The sequence below is a fragment of the Canis lupus genome, chromosome 21 (assembly GCF_048164855.1).
Source record: "Canis lupus baileyi chromosome 21, mCanLup2.hap1, whole genome shotgun sequence".
NCBI lineage: Eukaryota > Metazoa > Chordata > Mammalia > Carnivora > Canidae > Canis > Canis lupus.
Genome location: NC_132858.1, coordinates 50182156 through 50198667, shown reverse-complemented (window position 1 = coordinate 50198667; position 16512 = coordinate 50182156). Strand labels below are relative to the sequence as shown.

General features: G+C 39.4%; 1 long non-coding RNA gene across 1 annotated transcript; it reads right to left on the bottom strand.

The window, feature by feature from the left end:
* Positions 1-897: 897 nt before the first annotated feature.
* LOC140613539 (uncharacterized) lies at positions 898-15957 on the bottom strand. The gene is made up of 3 exons (XR_012014527.1): positions 14615-15957; positions 2518-2549; positions 898-1062 (listed from the first exon to the last, which is right to left on the bottom strand). It is a non-coding gene; the product is annotated as an uncharacterized lncRNA (long non-coding RNA).
* Between the last annotated feature and the right edge of the window lie 555 nt (positions 15958-16512).

The following is a 16512-nucleotide window of genomic DNA, read 5'->3' as shown; positions in this document are numbered from 1 at the left end:
CACTTGAGTGCATTTTATTTCTAATGTATAGTAATAATATCGATCACGTATTGAGCCAGACACTGTGTGAAGCACTTAATAAGCATCATTGCATTCAATTACCCCATTCAGGCCTTACAAAAGTCTGTGTGCAGGCTTCTGAGCCACATTTTACTAGCTATGAGGCAGCTTAGGATCAGGAGAGCAGCTCAGTGTTCAACCAGACTCAAATTTATGGGAGTAGCATCAGACATTTCAAGGTCAAGGATGAAAATGGAACTAATTTCCATTCTTGCTGAAGGGTGAGGGCAGTGAAGGAAGAGAACCCGTTAATATGAGCAGTACAGAGACAGCACAATAGCTAAAGCCTAGTGGACAGACAGTAGTGGAATGGAATTACGGTCTTTCAACCACTCTTAAAGCAATTTAAGTAATGCCATTTTCCAAACCACTCTTTCTGATAATCTCTAGTTTCAGTTGCTTACTCGGGCCAAGCGTCCAAACCATCATCAAAGCTCTAGACCAGGGATCCCTGGGTGGTGCAGCGGTTTGGCGCCTGCCTTTGGCCCAGGGCACGATCCTGGAGACCCGGGATCGAATCCCACATCAGGGTCCCGGTGCATGGAGCCTGCTTCTCCCTCTGCCTATGTCTCTGCTTCTCTCTCTCTCTCTCTCTCTCTCTCTGTGACTATCATAAATAAATAAAAAATTAAAAAAAAAAAAAAGCTCTAGACCAGAGCACCTAATTTAGTAAATATATCAAATAAGTGAACTTATTTATTATTCATTTAAAGGTATGGCCTTCCCCCAAGATCTTTGCAGTATTACTGATACCCCAAAATTTAGTGGGTTAAAAGAACAAAAAATGTATTATATTTATGTCCATAGAAGAGAAATTCAAGATTAACTTACCTGAGCAATTCTGGCTTAGGTCTCTCGTGAGGTTGCAGTTAGATGTTGCCTGAAGCTGGAGGAGCATTTCCAAGATGGCTCGCCCACTTGACTGGCAATTTGGTGCTGTGCTGGCAGGAGGCCTCAGTTACTTTCTGTATTCATTTCCCGGAGCATCCACAATCTGGGTGGCTTAAAACAATAGATTTGTTCTCTCACAGTTCCGGAGGCTAGAAATCTGAAGCACCAGTGTCTTCAGGGCCATGCTCCCTCTGGAGGATCTATAGGATCTGGTCCCTGCCTTTCTCCTGGCTTCTGCTGTTGCCAGCCATCCTTGGCACTCTTGGCCTTGCAGATTCATCACTCCAATCTCTGCCTCTGTCTTTACCTTTGTTCTACACTGTGTGTGTCTGTCCCTTTTTTGTTTTACACCTAGAGAGAGATAACATGTGTGTGCATGCAAGCTGGGGCGGGGGGGAGGGCAGAGGGAGAAAGAATCTTTCTTAAAAAGTTCTAATTTAAATTCAATTTAATTAACCTACACTATATTATTAGTTTCAGAAATAGAACTCAGTGATTCATCAGTTGCATACAATACTCAGTGCTCTCCTTAATGCCCATCACCCAATTACCCCATCACCCTACCCACCTCCCTTCCAAAAACAGTTTGTTTCCTATACTTAAGGGTCTCTTAGGGTTTGCATCCCTCTCTGTTTTCATCTTATTTTATTTTGAGGGAGAGGATCTTAAGCAGGCTCCACAGTCTCAGCACAGAGCCTAAGACGGGGCTCAGATCATGACCTGAGCCAAAATCAAGAATCGGATGCTTACCCGACTGAGCTACCCAGGCATCCTAGTCTGTGGCCCTTTTTTAACTCATATAAGGACACTAGTCATATTGGATCATGGGCCAATCCTGCTCCAGTATGACATCATCTTAACTGATTACATGACCCTATTTCCAAATAAAGTCATATCTGGGTCTAGAAAGAACATAAATTTGGAGGGAACAGTATCCAACAGAGTGTACTCTCCATGTGGGCCTCCTCATAGAGCTGCTTGAGAGCCTAAATGACATGGCAAATGCTCTCCCAGAGCAAGGATCTAAGAGAGCCAAGGCCATTCATTTATGGCCAGACATCAGATGTCACATACCATCACATCCACTGTATTGTATTCAGTGTGGGGGGATTAGACCAGGACACAAATATCAGGAAACTGGGATCACTGAGGGCCAGTTTGGAGGCTGGCTACATGATACACATTTCTCCACTTGAAAAATATATTCATCCCTTCCCCAGGTCTCCTAAATGCTCATCCCACTACAACATTGGCTTCTGCTAGGTTTTTAAACACAATGACCTTCAGGTTCTTAGCTCTTTTGTTTATCTGAACAACTGTCTGAGGTTTGACCCTAGAAGTTTCTTTTAACACAATTCTTAACAAAATATTTTATAGCTACACTCTGCCTTCCTTACACCATAGTTTTCTGAGATAAAGCTCTGCTTGGAAGCCATTTCTTAATTTTAACATTATTTGCCATATAGAGGTCTGAGAATTTTCAAAACCAGCAAGTCATGACCCCTTTATATTTAATAGTCCTCTCTTTAGCTTCTTTCTTAGCTCATATATATTTTGTAGACATACCTTGGAGATATTGCTGATCCAGCTCCAGACCCCTTCAATAAAGCAAATACCACAATAAAGTGAATCAAATGAATGTTTTGATATCCCAGTACATATAAAAATTATAATTACACTATACTGAAGTCTATTAACTATGCAATAGCTTTATGTTTGAAAAAATAATGTATATATCTTAATTAAAATACTTTATTATTAAAAAATATTAGCCATCATTTCAGCTTTTAGCAGGTCAATTCCTGATCAGAAGCCACCAAAGCAAATATAATAATAATTTAAAAGTTTGAAACATTCTGAGAATTACCAAAATATGACACAGAGATATATACTGAGCAAATGCTGCTGGGAAAATCGTGCCAATAGACTAACTTGACATGACCTTCAGTTTGTAAAAAATAAAAAAATAAAATAAAACAATTTGTAAAAAATGCAATATCTGCAGAGTGCAATAACGCAAAGTATAATAAAATGAAGTATGCCTGTACTTTAGAGTAAGAGGAAGCCAGACAGCATCTTGAAGATGCTACATGGAAATCTTGTAAGTCAGTCAGTTTAATAGGTACATTTTCTACTCTTTTAGAAGAGATATCATGCATGCCCGGACTATTAAAAAGATTGTTGTGTCTGCTTTAGGTTTCTCTAGCTCTCTTTACGCATACATACTCATATATCTCCTGCATCATTTAAAGTGAGTTGTAGACCATACGACCCTTTACTCATCATGCATCTTCTAAAAATAATACCCTGACACATAATTACAATTCAATATCATATCTGAGAAAACTAGCAATGATTTTATAATACTATGTTGCATCTGTCTTTTAAGATTGTATTGTTGGGTCTTTTTTTAAATCAAGATCCAACCCAGGTGAATGCCATATGTTTTGTTCATCTCTTCATCCCTACATGTGTTGTTTTTTTTAAATTTGTTTTTATGACATTGACTTTCTGAAGACTCCAGTGTCTTAGAAAAACTTCCCCCTGCGGATTAGTCTAATTCCCCATGGTGTCATTTAACATGTTTTGCCATCTCCCACTTCCTGTAACTTGGAAGCCTAGAGCTACATTTCCAAAATGGTAGCCACATATAAATATTTGACATTAAATTGCTTTATGAAGATTAACTTTAATTTAAAAATCTAGTTCCTGGGGATCCTTGGGTGGCTCAGTGGTTTAGAGCCTGCCTTCAGCCCAGGGTGTGATCCTGGAGTCCTGGGATCAAGTACCACATCAGGCTCCCTGCATGGAGCCTGCTTCTCCCTCTGCCTGTGTCTCTGCCTCTCTCTCTATGTCTCTCATAAATAAATAAAATCTTTTTTAAAAAATCCAGTTCCTCCATCTCACTGGCCTCATTTCAAGTGCCCAATAGCCACACGTAGCTAGTACCTACTGTATTAGTGCAAATACAGTACATTTCCACCATCGTAGAATATTCTATTGGATAACACTACACTTGAGAGTTATATACAGAATAAACATTTTTGGCATGACTACTTCTTTTTTTAAGTTTCTGTTTTAATTCCAGTTAGTATAAAGTGTAATATTAGGTTTGGATGTATAATATAGTAACTCAAAAATTCCATAAATCATCCTGTGCTCATCACAATAAGTGAACTCCTTAATTCTCATCACCTATTTAACCCATCCACCCTCCCCACTCCCCTTTGGTAGCCATCAGTTCTCCACAATCAAGAGTCTGTTTCTTTTTTTTTTTTTAAGATTTTATTTATTTATTCATGAGAGACATACACAGAGAGAGGCAGAGACACAGGAGGAGAAAGAAGCAGGCTCCCTGCAGGGAACCTGATACAGGACTTGATCCCAGGACTCTGGGATCACACCCTGAGCTGAAGGCAGATGCTCAACTGCTGAGCCACCCAGGCGTCCCAAGAGTCTATTTCTACATCTGAAACTAAGTATGTACTTTATGTTGGCTAATTGAATTTAAATAAAAAATATGCCAAAAAAAGTATTTTTCTTAATTTGTTTTTTTCTTCCTTTGCTATTTTTGTTTGTTTGTTTCTTAAACTACACGTGAGTGAAATCATATGGTATTTGTCTTTCTCTGACTTATTTTGCTTAAGATAATACCCATTTGTGGTATTATGTATACCATAATACCTCAGTGCATCATTGCAAATGGCAATATTTCATTCCTTTTGATGGTTGAGTAATATTCCATTGAATAAATATCCCACATCTTCTCTATCCATTCATTTGTTGATGGACATCTGGGCTCTTTCCATAGTTTGGTTACTGTGGACATTGCTGCTACAAACAAGAGGGTGCATGTACACCTTCACATCACTAGTTTTGTATCCTTTGGATAAATACCTGGTAGTGCAATTGCTGGGTCTTAGAGTAGTTCTATTTTTAAAATTTGAGGAACCTCCACACTGTTTTCCAGAGTGGCTGCACCAGTTTGCATTCCCACCAACAGTGTAAGAAGGTTCCACTTTCTCTGCATCCTTGCCAACATCTGTTGTTACTTGAGTTGTTAATGCTAGTCATTCTGACTGGTGTGAGGTGGTATCTCATTGTGGTTTTGATTTGTATTTCCCTGATGATGAGTGATGTTGAGCATTTTTTCCATGTGTCTGTTGGCCATTTGTATGTTTTCTTTGGAGAAATGTCTATTCATGTCTTCTGCCCATTTCTTGACTTGATTTTTTATATTTTTTTGGGTATTGAGTTCAAGTTCTTAGACTTTGGATATGAGCCCTTTATCTGATATGTCAGATATCCTTTCCCATTCCATTTTGTAAGTTGTCTTTTATTTTTGTTGATTGTTTCGCTCACTGTGCAAAGACTATTTATCCTGATGACGTGCAATAGTTCATCTGCTTTTGTTTCTCTTGTCTCTGGAGATGTGTCTAGGATGAAGTTACTGTGGCTGAGGCCAAAGAGGTTGCTGCCTGTGTTCTCCTCTAGGATTTTGATGGATTCCTGTCTCATATTTAGGTGTTTCATCCATTTTGAGTTTATCTTTGTGTGTGGTGTAAGAAAGTAGCCCAGTTTCATTCTTCTGCATGTAACTGAATTTTCCCAACACCATTTCCTGAAGACACTGTCTTCTTTCCATTGGATCTTCTTTCCTGCTTTGTCAAAGATTAGTTGACCATACGGTAGAGGGTCCACTTCTGGGCTCTCTGTTCTGTTCCATTGATCCCTGTCTTTGTGCCAGTACCATACTCTCTTGATGACTATAACTTTGTAATACAACTTGAAGTCTGGTGTTGTGATGATTCCAACTATGGTTTTCTTTTACAACACTACTTTGGCTATTCAGGATCTCTCTGGTCCATACAAATTTTAGAACTGTTTCACCTCTGTGAAAAATGCTGGTGTGGGACACCTGAGTGGCTCAGCATTTGAGCATCTGTCTTTGGTTCAGGGCACGGTACTGGGTCCTGGGATCGAGTCCCACATCAGGCTCCCCTTAAGGAGCCTGCTTCTCACTCTGCCTATGTCTCTGCCTCTCTCTGTGTCTCTCATGAATAGATAAAATCTTTTAAAAGAAATGCTGCTGTTAGTTTGATAGGGATTGCATTGAATGTGTAAATTGCTTTGGGTAGCATAGTCATTTTAGCAACATTTTTTCTTCTAATCCATGAGCATGAAATGTTTTTCAATTTCTTTGTGTCTTCTTCAATTTCTTTCGTAAGTGTTCTATAGTTTTCAGAGGACAGATCTCTGACCTCTTTGGTTAGTTCATTCCTAGGTCTCTTTTGTTTTTTTGGTGCAATTGTAAATGGGATTGATTCCTTGATTTATCTTTTTGCTGCTTCATTGTTAGTGTACAGAAATGCAACAGACTTCTGTGTATTGATTTTATATCTTGCCACTTTGCTGAATACCTGTATCAGTTCTAGCAATTTTTTGGTGGAGTCTTTCGGATTTTCTACAGAAAGTATCATGTCATCTGTGAAGAGTGAAAGTTTGACTTATTTGCTGATTTGGATGCCATTTTGTTGTTGTTGTTGTTGTTGTTGTTGTTGTTGTCTGATTGCTGAGGCTTGGACTTCCAACCATGGTGAGAGTGGGCATCCATGTTGTGTTCCTGACATTAGGGGTAAAGCTCTTAGTCATTGTAAGTCTTTTGTGTATGCCTTTTATAATAATGAGGTATACTATCTCTGTCCTTACACAGTGGAGAATTTTTATCAATAAAGGATACTACATTTTTTCAAATGCTTTTTCTGCATCTACTGAGAAGATCATATGGCTCTTGTCCTTTCTTTTATTAATGTGATGTATCATGTTGATTAATTTGCAAATATTGACCCATCCTTGCAGCTCAGGAATAAATCCTACTTGGCCATGGTGATAATCCTTTTAAAGTACTGTAGGATCATATTTCCTAGTATTTTGTTGAGAATTTTTGCAACCATGTTCATCATGGATATTGATCTGTAATTCTCCTTTTTGATGGGGTCTTTGTCTTGTTTGGGGGATCAAGGTAATGCTCATAGAATGAGTTTTGAGGTTTCTATTTCTATTTTTTGAAATAGTTTCAGAAGAGAAGTACTGGTTCTTCTTTAAATGTTTGGTAGAATTCCGCTGGGGAGCCATCCAGCCTTGGACTCTTGTTTGTTGGAAGATTTTTGATTTTTGATTACTGATTACTGATTCAATTTCTTTGCTGGTTATACATATGTTCAGGTTTTCTATTTCTTCTTCTTTCAGTTATGTTAATGTATATGTTTCTAGAATTTCTTCCAGATTGACTAATTTGTTGGCATATAATTGCTCATAATATTCTCATAATTATTTGTATTTCTTCATTGTTGGTTATGACCTCTTCTCTTTCATTCATGATTCTATTTACTTGGGTGTTTGGGGTTTCTTTTTGATAAGTCTGGCTGGGGGTTTATCGATCTTATTAATTCTTTCAAAGAACCAGCTTCTAGTTTTGTTGATCTGTTTTTCTTTTCTTTTGATTGATTTCTGCTCTAATTTAATTATTTCCCTTTTTCTGCTGGCTTTAGGCTTCATTTGCTCTTTCCCCAGCTCTTTTAAGTGTAAGTGTAGGTTGTGTGTTTGAGACTTTTCTTGTTTCTTAAGTAAGGCCTGTATTTCTATATACTTCCCTCTTAGGACTATCTTTGCTACATCCCAAAGATTTTGGACTGTTGTGTTCTCATTTTCACTTGCTTCCATGTATTTTTTCAACTCTTTAATTTCTAGGTTGACCCATTCATTCTTTAGTTGGATGGTCTTTAATATCCATGTATTTGTGGTCCTTTCAAATTTCTTCTTATGATTGAGTTCAAGTTTCAAAGAATTGTTGTCTGAAAATATGCAGGGAATAATTCCAATTTTTTGGTACTAGTGGAGACTTGATTTTTTTAAAACGGTTTTATTTATTTATTTATTTATTATTTTATTTGAGACACACAGAAAGAGGCAGAGACATAGGCAGGAGAGAAGCAGGCTCCCTGCGGGGAGCCCAATGTGGGACTCAATCCCAGGACCCCAAGATCACGACCTGAGCCAAAGGCAGACATGTAACCACTGAGCCACCCAGGTGCCTGAGACCTGATTTGTGACCCAGTATGTGGTCTATTCTGGAGAATAGACTTGAGAAGAATGTGTATTCTGTTGCTTTAGGATGAAATGCTCTGAATATATCTGTTAAATCCATCTAGGCCTGTGTGTCATTCAAAGCCCTTGTTTTCTTGTTAATCTTCCGCTTAGATTATCTGTCCATTGCTGTGAGTGGGGTGTTAAAGTCCCTTGCTATTACTGTATTATTAACAATGAGCTCTTTTAATTTTATTTTTAACTGATTTATGTATTTGGCCTCCTCAATGTTAGAGACATAAATATTTACAATTGTTAGATCTTCTTGTTGAATAGACCCCATTATTATGATATAGTATCCTTCTTCATCTCTTCTCTCCCCTTCTCCCCACTTTTAATCAGGAGGTGTCTTTGGGTCTAAAATGAATCTCTTGTAAGCAGCATGTTGATGGGTCCATTTTCATATCCTGTGTCTTTTGACTGGAGCATTTAGTCCATTTACATTCAGAGTAACTATTGAAAGATATGTATTTAGTGCCATTGTATTTCCTGTATAGTCACAGTTCCTGTAGATTGTCTCTGTTCCTTTCCTTTCTTTGTTACTTTTGGGTACTCTCTCTGCTCAAAGGATCCCCATTAATATTTCTTGGCTTGGTGTTCACAAATTCCTTAGTTTTTGTTTGTCCTGGAAACTCTTTATCTCTCCTTCTATTCTGAATGACAGCCTTGCTGGATAAAGTATTCTTGGCTGCATATTTTTCCCATTTAGCACATTGAATATACCATGCCAGTCCTTTCTGGCCTGCCAGGTCTCTTCAGACAGGTCTGCTGCCAGGCCTTTGTGTCTATCCTTGTAAGTTAAGGACCTCTTGTCCTGAGCTGCTTTCAGGGTTTTCTCTTTATTTTTGAAATTTACAATCTTCATTGTTATATGTTGAGTTGCTGACCTATCTTTATTGACTTTGAGAAGAGTTCTCTGACCTTCTGGACCTGAATGCCTGTTTCTTTCCCCATATTAGAGAAGTTCTCACCTATAATTTGTTCAAATAAACCTTTTGCCCCTCTCCCCTACTCCTCATCTTCTGGGACCTTTATAATCTAGATTATACTTTGCTCTATGGAATCAGTGAGTTCTGTAAGTCTCCCTTTGTGATCTAATAGTTTTTTTCTCTCTTCTTTTAGCTACCTGTTTCCATCATTGTATCTTCTATATCACTGATTCTTTCTTCTGCTTCATTCATCCTCATTTTTATGGCCTCCATTTGGGGCTGCATCTTGGTAATAGCATTTTTAATTTCTGCCTGACTAGATTTACTTCTTTTATTGCTACAGTAAGGGATTCTCTAGTGTCTTCTATGCTTTTATTCAAGCCCAGCTAGTATCTTTAAAGTTGTTTTAAATTTTAGTTCAGATATCTTTCTTATATCTGTATTGATTGAATCCCTGGCTATGAGTACTATTACTGCCTGCTCTTTCTTTTGGGGGTGAATTTCTCCATCTTGTCATTTTTCCAGAAAAGAAAGGAAAAAAGAAAAAAACAATAAAAACAACAACAATGACAACAAACTTCAGGAAGTGTTTGTAGTGTAAGCTGTGTACACCATGCTGTTGCATTTTGGCTGCTCTTTCCCACTGGTCCATCTTCTACAGAGTTCCTCCTTGCTTGGAGTTGGGAAGTGTTTGGACCTTTAACTAGGTGTGCTTTGATTTGTTTGTAAATATAGGCCTGTAAAAGAAAAAAGAAAAGAAGGGGGGGAAAGCCTGATCCAAGATGAGGGAAATGGAAAAGGAACAAAAGTGCAAACAAACAGACAAAAACTATAAGCCTGATTCCAAAGAACAAGAAAGAAAGAAGGAATAAAAGAGTAAGGAAAGAAGAAAAGAGAAAAAAAAATAAGAAGCCTGATCCAAAAAAAAAAAAAGGAAATTAAAAAACCAACAAATGAACAAAAATTTATAAGCCTGATACCAAGAAAAAGGATGAAGAGAAAAGAAAAAAAAAGAACAAATATATATATATATATAAGATAAAAATACATATAAAAGATAAAACATGGAAAATATATTTTTTAAAAGATTTTATTTATTTATTCATGACAGACAGAGAGAGAGAGAGGCAGAGACACAGGAGGAGGGAGAAGCAGGCTCCACGCCAGAAGCCCGATGCGGGACTCGATCCCGGGACTCCAGGATCACGCCCTGGGCCGAAGGCAGGCGCCAAACTGCTGAGCCACCCAGGGATCCCCAAACATGGAAAATATAAAATAGAAATATTTAAAATTTAGAAGAGGAGGAAAATACAAAAAGAAAACACCATCTTCCCCTATTCCCACAGGAAGCTAGTGTCTTGGAGCATTCTTTAACAGGAGACTTGGTAGATGTGGGGGCCTGTGTTGGTCTTTTTTTAAATTTTATTTATTCTTTTTTAAATTTATTTTTGATTTATTTATTTTTATTCATGATAGACATAGAGAGAGAGGGGCAGAGACACAGGCAGAGGGAGAAGCAGGCTCCCTGAGGGGAGCCCAATGTAGGACTCAATCCCAGGACCCCGGGATCACGCCCTGAGTCAAAAGCAGATGCTCAACTGCTGAGGCACCCAGCTGCCCCTGAGTTTCTTCTGAGGGAGAAGCCTGCTGAGCTGGCTTACAAGGTTACTGACTCCTTTAAAGATGCCCCTGCCAGGTGCGGGGGAGGGAGGGGGGGAGGGGCAGGTTTTAGCATAGGGAACTCCAGACTCCACTGGACATGCTGTGTTTCTCTCTGAAGTCTGACTGTTCTGGGGCAGGGGGACAGGGAGGAGGAAAAATGTGTCATCACTCTGCCTTTTTGTCCCTGGGGAGGAAAACTCCTGGCTACCAATGTTTCGGAGGCCCTCAGAAAAGCAATCTCCTGTGCCCTGGGCTGTCATCAGTTCTTTGCCCTTAACCTGTCTATTCCTGGGCTGTCAGCACTCCTGGAGCCACAGATGTTTTGTACTTTATCTCAGGCTAGTGGCAGAGATTCAAAACTCCAAGTATTTTTGTTTTTTGTTTTTTGTTTTTAATTTAAAAAAATTTGTAAAGATTTTATTTATTTGAGAGAGAGGGTGAGTGAGAGAGAGAACATGAGCAGAAGAGGGTGCCGAGGGAGAATCATACTCCCCACTGAGCAGGGAGCCCAACGCAGGGCTCAGTCTCGGGACTGTGGGTTCATGATGCTTAACTAACCGAGCCACCTGGCATTCTCAAAACTCCAGATTTGAATGGACCTGGCAAAGTGTGGGCCCACTCCCTTGCCCTGGAGGAGAGCCCTGGGGCCTGCACCGTCCCATCCAGTCCCCGAAAAAGCAGTTGCATAGTGTCAAGGAGGAGGCTAGAGATTATTGTAATGCTCGGCGAAAGCTGGAGCTGCGTTATAGGCTGTCGGGCCCTCCTCAGGCCCCTACTCCGTTCTGTCCCAGAAAAGCAGTCTCAGAGGCTTGAGTTTATTGTGGGAAACCTTGAAACGCAGCAGCCAGGTGGTCTGCAATCTGCCCTTGTGTCTGCTCTCTGCTCAGTTCTGCTGCAGAAAAGCAGCCACTCGGTGCACACACAGAAATTTAGGCCTACTGCGGCTCACCGTCAAAAGCTGAGAGGTTTTCTTCCTTCTATGTGCATCTCTGATCCTACTGTTGAACACCATTCAATGGTTCCCAGCTGGTCTCTTGTCCTTGGAGAAGCAGAAGATGCTTTTCCAAATGTACTCTGGGAAGGGGAGTGATCTCTCCCAGTGTGACCCAGGGGATCTCCTCAGCGTGGCCCATTATGTGATCCCTGCCCCCTGTGCTCTCCCCCACTTTCTCTTTCTCCCTGACTTTGCTCTGCCAAAAGGGTTTCCTCTCCTTTGCAGCCGCATGGCTTTCCTCTCCCTCAGTTCACATCTTTGAACATCGCATCTGCCACATTCTCCAACTGTGCAGACTTTCTTAATCCTCAATCCTTAAACTTTAATTTGTAGTTATTCAAGGTGGTTGGATGTTGATCTCCCCGTGTTGGAAGGACGAGGCAAGCCCATGGTCCTGCTACTACTCTGTTGTCTTACTTCCACCCCATCTCCTATTACAATCTTTAAGTCTATCTTGTCCCATATAAGTATTACAATTCTTGATTTCTTTTTTTATAAATTTATTTTTTATTGGTGTTCGATTTGCCAACACATAGAATAACACCCAGTGCTATTGCACACCTCAGTGCCCGATTTCTTTTGATATCCGCCTGCATGATAGCTGTTTCTCCATCTCCTCACTTTAAATTTTCCAATTTCTTCTGATCTAAAACGAGCCTCTTGTAGGCAGCATAAATATGGGTCTTGCTTTTATTTTTTTGATCTCATCTGTCAACTTATGTCTTTCGATTGGAGTGTTTAGTCCATCTACATTCAAAGTAATTATTGACAGATATATATTTATTGTCATTTTTTTTATTTGTTTTGTGGTTGTTTCTGAAGATTTCCTCTAACCCTTTTTTGTCTTTCTCTCTTTCTTGGTTTGCTCATTTCTTTAGTGATATGTTTGGATTTCTTTATCTTTATTCTTTGCATATGTATTAGTCTTTTTTGATTTGTGGTTACCATTAGGTTTGTATATAACCCCATCTGCATGTAACCATCCACATTAAGTTTATGGTCATTTAAATTCGAACCCATTCTTTACACCTCTCCTCATGTTTTAGGTATATGCTATTATATTTTATATCCTTTCATTTTGTTAGGTTCTTGACTGACTTTTCTTTTTTTTAAGATTTTATTTATTTATTTATGAGACACACAGAGAGAGAGGCAGAGACATAGGCAGAGGAATAAGCAGGTTCCCTGCGGGGAGCCTGATGTGGGACTCAATCCCAGGACCCCAGGTTCACACCCTGATCCAAAGGCAGACTCCCCTGAGCCACCAGGCATCCCTTGACTGACTTTTAATAGATATATTCATCTTTACTGCTTTTGTATTTCCTTTCTCTATGCTGTCACTTTTGGTCTTTTCCTTCCACTCAAAGTGTCCCTTTAAATATTTCTTGCAGGGCTGGTTTAATGGTCATGAACTCCTTCAGTTTTTTGGAAATTCTTTATCTCTCCTTCTATTCTAGATGATAGCCTTGCTACATAGAGTATTCTAGGCTGCAGATTTTTCCCATTCAACACTTTGAATATATCATGTGTCTCCCTTCTAGGTTGCAAAGTCTGTTGAATAATCCCCTACTTGTTTTATGCGTTTTCCCTTGTAAGTTACTCGTGTGTGTGTGTGTGTGTGTGTGTGTGTGTGTGTGTGTGTCTCACTGCTTTTAAAATTTTTCTTTATCACTATATTTTGCCAATTTAATTACAATAAGTCTTGGTGTGGGTCTGCTTTTTGTTGATTTTGATGGGAGATCTCTGTTCCTCCTGGATCTGGATGTCTGTTTCTTTTCCCAGATTCTGGAAGTTTTCACCTATTGTTTCTTCAAATAAATGTTCTGCTCTCATTTCTTTCTCTTCTGCACTATATGAGTGTCATTAAATTTTCAGTCACTGAGTTCCCTAAGTCAATTTTCATTTTGCATAATTCTTTTCTCTCTTTTGATCATCTTACTTCCATACTCTTCTAGATATTAATTCATTCCTGTTTGTTTCAGCCTGCTGCTCCTTTCATCAAGCATGTTTCTGATTTCATTTATTGTGTCCTTTATCTCTGCTATGTTATTCTTTATCTCTGTATTAAGGGTCTGACTCATGTTTTCCCCTCTCTTCTCAAGTCCAGTGAGTATTCTTATGATCATTACTTTAAATTCTTTATCAGACATGTTTCTTTCATTTGTTTCACTTAGTTCTCTGGCTGCGGTCTTGTTTTTTTCCCTCATCTGGTCTGTCTTTTCATCTTATTTAAGTCTCTGTGTTTTAGGAAAGTCAGTTACTTCTGTTTTTGAGGCTAACAATCTTATGAAGAAGAGGTCCTGTAGTGACTTGCCATGTAGTTCCCCTGTTCTCCAGGGCCTGGCATTTCCAGGAGTGTCTCCAATGTGTGCTGCATGCACTCTGCTGTTGTATCCTGGGCACTTTATCCTTAGGCCAGACATTTGCAGAGGCTCTCTGACTGTCATGGGCAATGTCTGGTGCCTGGCCTGAATGGGTCATGCTTTAACTAGGTGTGCTCTGGTGTGTTTATGAAATGAATTTTGTTGCCACTGCTACCAGAACTGAGGTTCTGCAAAGCTTATGAGTGGGGAGACACAGTGTGAGCATTGGTTTGGTGGTCATCTGGGGCAGAGGGTCCTCTGGCCTGGGACTGAGGCAAATGTGACTGGGAGGTGTAGCTCCACAGGAGTAGGAGTGACTTGGCTTGGTGTATGCTAGTGAGGTAGTGAGTATCCATGTTGTGTTGGTTCTGACAGGTGGCTTTGTATTTATGCTGAGGGTCTAGGGAGGGAAATGTCACCTGCCAATTTCTTTGCTCCCAGAGGGATCTCTCTGGGAATGCTATCTCTCTGAGACATACTTTGAGATGAGCAAATAACCTCCCCACTATGTCCCAGGTACTCTTTAGACAACTATTTTGACATTGTACATTCCTAGACTGTTTGCCTACCTTTTCTCCAAGAGCAGCTCCAATGCTTCTGACTTCTTCCAGAGCTAAGCATCCTAACTTTTAAACTCCAGGAAGGTACACATAAATTGTGTACATGTTATTAGAAATATCAGACTCTCCCCCACTCTATGCATCCTTCTCTGGTCCCATCAGCCTGGATCCTATATCCTGTGATGGAAAAGGTTTCTAAGGAAAATAAAAGAGAATAAAAGAATTTTAGATCTGAAAGGAAATTTCAACATCATTTTCACAAACGTCTGAGGAAACTGAAGCCCACAGAGGCTCAAAACTTGTCCTAGGTCAACTGATGCTAGTTTGAGGCAAAGAAATGGCCTTAGAAAAATGTCTTCTTACTACCAGCCAGATTCATACATCAGAGTTGAGAATATCATGTGGAAGCTGAGATCAGTTAGTATTGCTAACCCTATAACTAATAATCATAAAAACACCTTTTAGTGTTAGACACTGTATTTAAAAACATAAAAATACAGTGTTAGGCACTGTATTTTAGTCTTTTTTAAAAAATTACTTTCCATAATTCTCACACCCACCCATGAGATGCAGTATGAACAGAAAGTCTGAATAACAGGAATTTATTTTTTCAGGTAATAAAAAAATGGTTCACTGGTTCAGCAATTCAGTGATGTGAAAGCAGGTACCTCTGTGATTATCTTGGTGATTCTTTCCATCTTGGTCCTAGAGTAGCTGATGCAGCTTTAGAAATCACATCAATGATGAAAGCTGAATGAACTAGTATGTGGTAGTGCCGGTGACTTCAGTCTCATTCATGAGAAAAGTCCAGTCTATCCCAGAAGCCCCAGAGTAGACATGTACAGTATCTTTCATTGGCTAAAACTGTATCACATGATCAGTCATATGAATATGATGGGAAAATGACTATGATGGGCAGCTCTTCCAGCTTCGATAGAACAGATAGGCAAGGGAATGGTAGTAGGAGGTGTTCCTTGCCTCATGGGTCAGATAAGAAAGCTGATGCTCAGAGTGGCAAAACACTTCTCGCAAGATCACCCAGTGAATAAGGTGGAAATGTTTTGACTACAAAGCTCATGACTACAAAGAACGGTGATGAAAACTGATGTTGATCTGAACACTTTAAGAAGAGACAGAATCTGTGTATCCTCAAGAACAGAGGAGAGCAAGATGTTGCTACTTGAATAATGAATTGAAGAAGGCCTTTCAGAAGAAGAGATGCCTGCTGGTATTCACACATGTTTGGTAAGCGGATATCTTAAAAGATTTCTATGCATTCCACCCTTAATATATATTTAGTGCTGTATGTCATGTATCTATACATTTAATACTATACACGTCCAATGCTATATTTCACATATATTTCATAAATATTTAATGCTATTTCATATTCTTCCTAGCCTTCTCTTTTCTTTTTTTTTTTTAATTTTTATTTATTTATGATAGTCACACAGAGAGAGAGAGAGAGAGAGAGAGAGGTGCAGAGACATAGGCAGAGGGAGAAGCAGGCTCCATGCACCAGGAGCCCGATATGGGATTCGATCCCGGCTCTCCAGGATCGCGCCCTGGGCCAAAGGCAGGCGCTAAACCTCTGCGCCACCCAGGGATCCCAGCCTTCTCTTTTCTATGAGAGCTTAATCTTGCCACTCTTGGTCTTGCCAATCACACACCCCTCAAGAAAATGTTCCCCACAGTTGGCGAGGAATGCATGTGATAAAATAATGCAAACTGGAACAAAAAAAATTACCCCTTCAAATTGGTAATTTTATATAGACTAATGATTATATACAGTGTTGGCAAAGGCTGGTGGAATAAATCAGTAGTCTTTCTAAAGTTAATGTGTATCAAAAGCCCTAAAAATCTATATATACTGTGACTTAGCAATTCAAAAAAATAAATGTCGATGC